This window comes from Micromys minutus, assembly GCF_963924665.1.
Source record: "Micromys minutus genome assembly, chromosome: 6".
In the NCBI taxonomy this organism is placed as follows: Eukaryota; Metazoa; Chordata; class Mammalia; order Rodentia; family Muridae; genus Micromys; species Micromys minutus.
In genome coordinates, this window is record NC_137975.1 from 56822010 (window position 1) to 56831651 (window position 9642).

The window sequence follows — 9642 nt, forward strand, 5'->3', positions numbered from 1 at the left end:
TTGGACAGAGGATGGCAGCAGTTTCTGGTATCCTGGCACTAGAGACTGGGTGATGTACTCAAGGTAAGAGAGAGACCAAGGGGAAGGGGTGGAGGTGGGGGCAGGGGGGGTCAAGAGCACAGCTCTGCAAGCATGACTTAATCAGACTTATATAAAGAGGTATTTAACACTTTCTTTTTGATGTATGGGTTCAGTAAATACTGACATACAACTTATGTGCCCAAAAGTTAAAGAGAGAGAGACAGAGAGAAACTTAGCTTAAGAAGTACAGCTACAAGTCACTAAAATCTTAGATGCTTCACACCTGGGTCATGGATGAAAGAAATAAAAGCCTTCCATAAGCCTAGAAAGAAGCTGAAGAGAAGCAAGATGTGTGCAGACCGTCACCTGAGAACCCCTGAGATGATGGTTCAAAATTATGTATGGCTCTAGTGCCTCCATGAAGCTCCTGTGTTTGAACTCTTGCCTCCAGGTGTCGGAACTGTTTTGGGAAGTTTCGGTAACTTTGGGATGTAAAACCGAGCTGGGGAATGTAAGTCACTGGGGGCGGGTCTTAAAGGAGACACTTGATTCTGGTGCAGGTCTAAGCTCTCCTCTTCTTGGTCTTCCGTGGTTGGATCAGCCTCTAAAGGTACAGACCAAGCCTCTGCATCGACCATGCCCTCCCCTCTATGACGAACTCTATTCCCTGAAACAATGAGTCCAAATGAACATTTCTTCCTAAGTTGCTTCTATCCGAGATATTTAGTCGGAGTGATGAGATAATGAATATCCATCAGTATGAGCGAGGGGAGGGAAAAACCCAGCGGTAGCCATGAAGCCAAGTGAAGAGACCCAGAGTACATATTTGGCTTGATAGCCTGCTTTCTTAGCTTGCTTGGGGTTGTAAACCAATATGATAAACATTAGAAATGGTTGTAAAGCCAACACAGACCAACACAAAATTAAATAGAAAAAGAGGGAGACCCCGGCATGTTCCAAACTGAGGTCTGTAGGCCTTAGGAAATGGAAAACAACTTCATCAGGGTTACTGAACACAAGTTCCAGTCTATGAATATTCTCATGCTGTTGAAATTCTGAATTCATTCTACATGGAGCCATAGACAGGAAAGGAATAACACCATCCTTTTTTTTTTCTTTCATCTAAAGTAGGAAGAAAAGCTACAAAGGAAACAGGAGAACACTATGTCTGAGGACACTGCAGTCATATTAAAAAACAGAATGCCTTCACAAAAAGGGAAGCTCAACACTGTAGAGAAAATCATAGCTACTCCAAACCAATCTACCCATCATAAGGCGCAGCTCTCATCAAACCCAGCAGATTTCTTTTGAAAAGTTGAATAGCAAAAGGAAAGATGCAATAGAAAGAAAGAAAACACCACTGAGATATCAAAATATGACAACGCTAAAATATCAGGAAAATAAGTCAGATCCAGGACTCCATCCTTAGAAAAGAAGCTGCAAATTTTAAAGGTGGTGTTTTAGATCAAAAATGAAAGAAGGGTCCTCGGTGTTTTACATCAATAAAGAAATAAGGGCCCTGCTGATTTGTTTAGATGAAGAAAAATGAAATACAAATCAATCCTACTGGTTCCTATATTTCCCCAAAATGAATTCTAGCTGAAACACGGGTAACTTGAAAAAAAGAAACAAAACCATATGTTTATTATAAAGAACAGAGAATGCATTCTTACACTATTAAAAATTAGACAAAAAATGAGGCTAGGGCTGTAACTGTATAGGAAAGCAGGTACCAGACATTTTCAAAGCCCTGCGTTTGATCACAAAGAAAGAAGGGAAAAAAGGAAGGGACAAAAAATATATTAAAAATAAAAAAGAAACAAAACAAAAGTTAAAATATACAAATGTTAATATATTTGATTCTTTCAAATGAACACAGAGTAAAGCGATGTTTAGAAACCATAGAGCAATGTTGGTGACCCTGGGAACATTACCTTTATTCAGGTGTCTCAGATGTGACACTCCCACAAGGCTCTTCCCTAGAGAGTGGCAGGTGTATATCTGGGTCTTTAACGATAAGTGGCTGAATGAGCATTTTTTAAATGTGCTTTTTCCCATAGATGAGTCTTCCATGAGACCCTCCCTGCTGTAGTGGCGGGAACCATGAAGAAATTTCATCGGACAATTATCTGTAACTTATGAAATGTACGGCCTGACCTCGGGTAACTCTCCTCCTAGCCAACATGCAACCTGGGGACAGGAATAACACTTTACTTGGATTTTGTTTGTACTAGTTTTGTTTGTGTGCATTTGTGTGCACAATGTGTATGTGTGCACGTGGAGGGTACAGAGGTCATGCACACTAATCAGGCAAGATTCACTGGCCAGTAAGTTCCAAAGATTGTTTTGTCTCTGCCTCAACTTCTCTACTGTCCTAACATCACCAAAACATGGATATGTGTTATCAAACCCAGCTTTTATACAGGAGCTGGGAATCAAACTCAGGTCTTAGAAAGGAAGTGTGTCACACCATTGAACTGTTTCCTTAGACCTGTCTATACATATGTATTTCTACACCTCCACATGGTAGGTGCTTAGTTAGCGTCAGTAGAACAAGTGAACAAATGAACCAGTGAATGCCAGTGTATGGCAAGCTTATGCATGAGCAAGAAGTGGATACTGAAGCCAAAGCATGAGATACAAACCAAGGATAGTCACAATAATCACCCTTCCAAAATTGTCTCTAATTCACTATCCACAAACCTGCTTGGTTTTGTTTGAACTTTCTGTTGGTTTGAATAGGAACGTTCCTCATAGATTCAAGTTTGGATGCTTGACCCATAGTACTTTCACTATTAGGGGGTGTAGTCTTATTGGAGTGGCTGTGGTCTCATTGGAGGAAGTGTGTCACTCTCAAAGCCGGCTTTTAGGTCTTCTATGATCAAATGCATAGAAGCGTGGCACAGTCTCCTTCTGCTGCCTTCAGATCAAGATGTACAACTCATAGCTTCCTCTCCAGCACTATGTCTGCCTGCGTGCTACCATGCTCCTTGCCGTGATAACAATGGACTAAGTCTCTGAAACTGTAAGCCAGCTTCAATTAAATGTTTTCCTTTTTAAGAGCTGCCTTGGTCATGATTTCTTGTCACAGCTATAAAACCCTAACGAAGGCAGGGCTTTTGCTTGTTTTTCTTCAGTGGAATGGAATGGAAGAATGTTCTTTGCCAGGTTGGACTTTGGAGACTGACGACATTCCAAGCATTCAACATCTTCTGAAAGGTGAGAGACGAAAGAGTGACTCAAACGTGGTCATCCAGATGTCCCAAGGATCTGAAGAAGGTAACCTGAGCTAGGAAAGAAGTTCATCAACAAACAGACAGGTGTAGGCTGCAAACCTTAATGATTTTAGGGAGGATGTCATTACTCTAAGACAATTCAATTAGATGATCAATTAATTCGAAATAATCGGGTCAGAGCAATTTGACCATAACTAATGGTATTAAAATAAATGAAATAGATTTTAAAAATAAAGTGAATGACCAACTATAAATGCCCATCTCTGTATCTATTTGGCACAACGTGGTTTTTTTTCCAACATCTTTTGGGTGTGATGAGCTCAGAAGTAATGCTTTAAAACTCAGGGTATCCAAGCAAATGGCAAAAAATGGTGTTTATTGCCAGATGATAACAAATTAGAACACTGAAAACGACTTAGTCAAGAAACAATTAGGTCATGGGGTAAAAGAAGAAGCTTATAGTGAAAAAACTAAGCAGCAGGCCAAGCTGGGAGGTGGGTCAGTGGGCACAATCACTGCAGCAAGAATTGCATGCTTTTGCCTTTTTAAACACTTTCTGGCATTATAATTACATTTCTTCTATCCCTTTCATCCATTCAAGCCTTCCAGTATGACTGTGTTTGAACCCTCAGAAACACTGGGCACAGAGTTTACCTGTCATGTCCTCCTGCCTACAATGAGATGGGAGGTGGAGACAGGAGAATCCTTAGAAGTCCTAAGGTCAGCTAGCCTGGTGTATTGAGCAGAAAGACATCAATGATACCCTGCCTCAATCAAAGTGGGAGGTAAAGACCCACACCCAAGGTCATCCTCTCAGCTCTACATATTTAGACCGCTACATGTGTCGCCACGTTCAGGCCCATGAATACACACATACAGTACAAACCTAATCTGTCTTGAAAACCAATTATATGCTATTGGAATTTTAAAAATACAGTAGCAACTTATAAGCAAATGTTGTAAGCACTCATGATTAAGTCCTTGCCACAGACACCCCTGCCCAGTGAAACTTAGAGAACCCATTACGCTGTATTAGTGCACATTTGCAAGCTCTGTGTGTCTTTCTTCACCACATGAGCTGTTTTTCCAGGGATAAGTTCCCCGAATATTTACAGTTTTGCTCTTTGCTCCACTGCTGGGCAGGTGGGCAGGCCAAGCCACTCCTGCTGTTTGGCAGCACTTAGAAATCAGCAACTCGGTGTTGACAAATTCATTTCACCATCCCGTAAGCATTTTAAAATTGAGCCAAATCTGGAGCTGAGGAAGAGCATGGCAACATAATTCTGTACTGTCCACAAGGAGCTGACCTGGTTAACATTGAGTTTCTATGCCTTGTGAGTCCGGCTTCAAATGATCACACCTTCCTAGGAGGTGTTCCCTGCCTAGTAGTAAGACCTGCCAGGCAGCTATGGCTCTGCTTGGATAATTTTTCTAATCGTAACTAACTCAGCATTTCATTGTGTTAAACACTAAAGGATCACAAGCCCTAGGAATTATGACCACATATGAGGTTTCCTAGTCCACGACAGTGGGCCGAACACATATACCTGGCCTGAAGTGAAGACAAAGCAGGCGATAGACTGGTTGAGCTTCCAAACTGGGTGCCTTGGATGAAAAACGAGTGTCCAGGGACCCCACTGAAGACAGAAGAGCCATGTGTACTAATCTATGCCTTCGGAAAGTTCATCTTCAGTGGAAAGACAATGTTGTTAACACTGGATAAATGTAGCGTGTCGTTTTTGCTACGTGCTTTAAGCTCCAAGCAGATCACACTACTAGCCCTGCCCAGGTTCCTCGAATCTGCAGATGAAACACACACACACACACACACACACACACACACACATTTTCAATCTGCCTTATTGGCTTAATTGCTGGGTACTTCTAACATTCATGGCTAGTGTACCCTTTCCAATACTTTAGCTCCGTGCCCTAAATCTGCCCTCAGCTTTAGTTGCTACCCTAGGCCCAGTAAGAGAAGTGGAGAATGGCCATTCTAGCTCTCAGAAGGCTGGTGGCTTTTTCTCCCTCCGAAGCATGGCAAACACTCTTAGGCTCACTTTGTGGAGCCGGAAGTCTGACCTCTTTCCTTCTGCCCAGAAATTGGCCCCTGGCATCTTTATTCATCAATGGAGAACCAATTGGAGAACAGGACATTAGCATCAGAACCTCCCCCTGCAGACAAACACGTTTGCTGTGAATAGCATGTTGAGAAGTAGACTGGAAGACCTTGGTTACATCTCCTGTGCTTTTGAGAAACTAGCAAGGCTTCCCTCACATCCCACATGAAACATCATCAAATGCCTCCTCTCTTGGCCTTCTGGTATTACTAAAAATACCAAAAACAAACTAACAAAAAACTAACAAAAGCTGAGCATGTGCTTCATTCCTTGAATTCTAGCACAGGCAGGCCAAACCACTGTGAGTTCAAAGCCAGCCTGGTCTACCTAGTAATTTCTGGGTTACCCAGAACTATATTACAAAACCCTATCTCAAAAATATAAACATTTTTTAAAGAAAATTAAATAGACTTTCATTTTTAACAAACAGTATCCCCATCTTAACCGAACACAAAATCACCCAATAATTTTGTTTTCAGAATAGTAAATTTCTAGGTATTTTCATATACAGAAGGGCAAGATATTGCAGGTGGGGGTCAGCAAGTAACTATCAACAAATTTCTCCAGGCCTTAGTAAACAGTTTATTTGAAGCCTGTAATGAGAGAGCTGTCTGCATAATGAGACTCGGTTTTTTAGCTTAGCTTTGGTGTTGCCAAGGAAGAAAGTAGGCACAGACATCACAAGCAACCATCCACATTAGCTAGTCTGGTTCACAAAGCTTTAGTCCTATATATAGGTCCCCTGATAAGGCCTGATTGGAGGAGTTCAAGGTTCACTTCCAGTAATCAATGTCTAAAACTGCATAAATATTCAGTTACTATTGACCCAACTCCCCACATATGTAACAGAGCTCATACCATTTTCTCCTCCTTTGGATGACCTAGAACTTCCCAAGAGAGTTAAAAGAAAAGGTGATAAGCTTTACTATGTTAAGCTATACTATATATGAACCATCGTGTGGTCACTACCTCCCCTGTTTTTATATTATTTTTTTGCCATATGCAATGACATCCCCTTGGCTTCTCTCCTTTGGTTGTCTGGTTCCTCTGAAGTGGTACCTGGGTTATTCTTCTGGCACAATGCCACCATTACCACTTTATCTTATAATCCATGAATGTTCTCTGTAAAATATGAGTCCAGTATAAAGCTCTGCATTCTGGGACTGAAGACAGTTCCAGAATTGAAGAGGAAACTTGTAGTGGTTTTAAACCTGTGGGTCGCAACCCCTTTGGGGGTTGCATATCAAATGCCCTGTATATCAGATATATACCTTACAATTCATAACAGTAGCAAACATATGAAGTAGCAATGAAATAGGTTTATGGTTGGGAGTCACCACAACATTAACAACTATATAAAAATGGCCCCACCGCTAGGAAGCTTAAGAACCTTCCTATTGAAAGGCTGAGATTTTAATCTCTACAGGAAAACCTTTCAAAGTCAACATCACCTCATGTGCTCCATTCTTAGCTGGCCCCACCTCTAACTCTAGTCATTCCATTAAGACTGTTCCATAAAACTAGAACATAGAGCCACACAACACTGAAGCTAAAACTAACTCTCAAACTGTCTCAGCATTAATTGGCACATCTTTCTTTTCTTGACATTTTCCAGGGGTGCAGCAAACCTTCTCCCCTCTGTGAATAGTCTCACGACTGCCTGCTGCTCTCACATCTCACTACAAGCTCTGTTTAGGACTAATTTCCTCAATGCTGTGTTTCATACTACAGGACCAAACAATGGATTAGGCTCCACCTCCTTTTTCCTCAATTTGATGTTCATCGCCCCAGGAAAAAATTCTTAAGCAGTCCACACGACCACAGTTCTATCTGCTACATTTTTGATAATTGCTGTAGTTATATCCCCTGGCATTACATTGGAAACATACATGATTTGTATCTGTTGAATAGTAATAGTCAGATGTCTGGGGTTTTTATTGTTTTTGTTTGCTTGTTTGTTTGTTTCTTTGTTTGTTTTTATAAACCTCTTTGTTTTCTTCCCGGATATGGATTCAAATTGGAGAAATCACATTCAGGTGATCATGAACTCTTAGAGCATGAAAGTACATGGAAGGGGGTAGGAAAAATCAGATCAGCAAGGCATTGGCTGCTTAGAAAGACTTATTCCTTAGTCCTATATATGGGTATTGTTTCCAAGGTGATTAGCTTGAAAGAAAACTGTGACATGAAGTAATATTGCTATTCTGCTTGGTGACATTGTCACTGCAATGAGGGGTGGAACATACTTCTCAGTCCACTGACCACCTAAACAACTGGAAGGCTCAAAGGACATTCCACCCACAGTCTGCAGATAAATACAGTGGAAACCTAGGAATGAGAGAGAACTCAGGCAGAGGCAGGTTCATGAATGTGCAGCTTAGTCAGGGAGCAGAGCCGGGACATAGGTTTGGTTTGTTTTTCTGCCGTTGTCATCTTGAAGCTCGTCCTAGTTTCTCAAAAGCAAACTGTTCTCATACTGCACTAAGATCTGCAATTTGCCCAGCTGTTTGTAACTATAGATACACAGACAAACCTAGTGGCCGGTGTGAGGGCTCTGGGGACAACGTAGCAGGCAAACTGAGCCTCTCCCTTTCTGAATATCATGACCTCACTATATGCCCCTGACAATGGTCACCTAAGGACCACTGAGAAGATGGTGATAGTGAAGATAGTGAAGAACCACAGGACTCGAAAATTAGATGACTTTGAAAGCATTTGCCTCTGTTATTCAAGGGGTAGTATGACTGAGGGCCTACATCAGGCAAAGAATCTTTTATATAAATTCCAAAACATTATTTGAATTCTTCTAAATAAAAGAAGGGGAGCATTCTATGTTTTCACTCAGAATATACAACAGCTAAGCTATTGTGCTTGGCCCCAGATAAATACACATAAATACAGAAGAAATATCTCAGATGACTTTGGCAAATGAATGAATATTCATAGTTTCCTCAAGACCTAGCACAGTTGACTGTGAAGTGTTTAATGGATCAGTAAGCCTTTCTACAGGAATGGATAGACTCCTTTGGTAGAATTGTTAGTAGTTATATGAGGCAGACACTTGTGGGCAAACTCCCACATTAGCATACTTTTAGAAGGTTGCAGCTCAAACTTTGAGTCTGAGTATACTTAGAAATAGACATGTTCATCCTCTTTGCAATGCAAGTTAAATATGCCCAGTTTATGCCCACCCTTTTACCACTACTTGAACATGTACCCCATTACCTTGAATTCAAAATGTCCAGGAATATGTCTTCCATTATGACCTTAAGTTGAACATGCTCAGCAACAGACCTCAGTAACTAAGTATACATGGCCCAACCTCAGAGTTTTCCTATATAAATATTCATGAGCTCCCTGGACTTCTTTTGTTCAAAGACACTGTTTTGGAAGTAATGCCATGGTCTCTTCATGTGCTGTGAAATAATTAAATAATTAAATACTGAAATAATGATCATTAAATGTAGCCTTACTTCCTTGTCATGATGATTCTGACTTTACTCAAGCCAAAGTACAAACCCATTGGCTTTTAGGTTTTTTGTTTGTTTTGTTTTGTTGTTGTTTTCCCAGGAGTACCACACATCAAATTATCCAAGAGCATTGTTTTTGATTGCAAGATAAGCCAGATTCCAGAAGCTGGGGGGGGCGGGGCAGGGAGTCAAAACTTAAGGCCTGGGGGGAGTAAGAACAAACGCAACAGAGAAAAACTAAACTAGAAGAAAATGGGGGACTGGAGGTATGGTCAGCAGGTAAGAGGACGTGGCATTTCTGTAAGACTTGAGTTCAGTTCCCAATACCCACTTTGGGTAGCTCACAGCTGGCTGTCACTTCAGCTCCAGGGCATCCTATACCCTCCACAGGTCTCTCAGACACCCACATTCATACTCACATGCACACCTCACCCTACAACAGCATAATTAAAAATAATAAAATATTCTTTAAAAAAATAAAGACAACAAATAAAATCCGTTTACTCGCTAAAATCACGAAAGAGTGAAATCCAAATCTTACGTTTTGAGGTTACAACCAAACATTAGAATCTGATCCCCTTAGGTGATTTCTGTGGGATTGTCCAGCAATGTCCTCAGATTCCAGGATAGAAAGATGGGGGAAGGGCAGGGTGGGGGACATGACTGAGTAATGAAGCCTGTAAACTTCTGAGATAAGGGCTTTACTGACCTGAAACAAAAGCCTAGCAGCTTAAACAGAAGACCTCTTGGGCTTTTCCTTCTTCGGGTGGACAAGGTCAACAAGTTCAAAGTTGG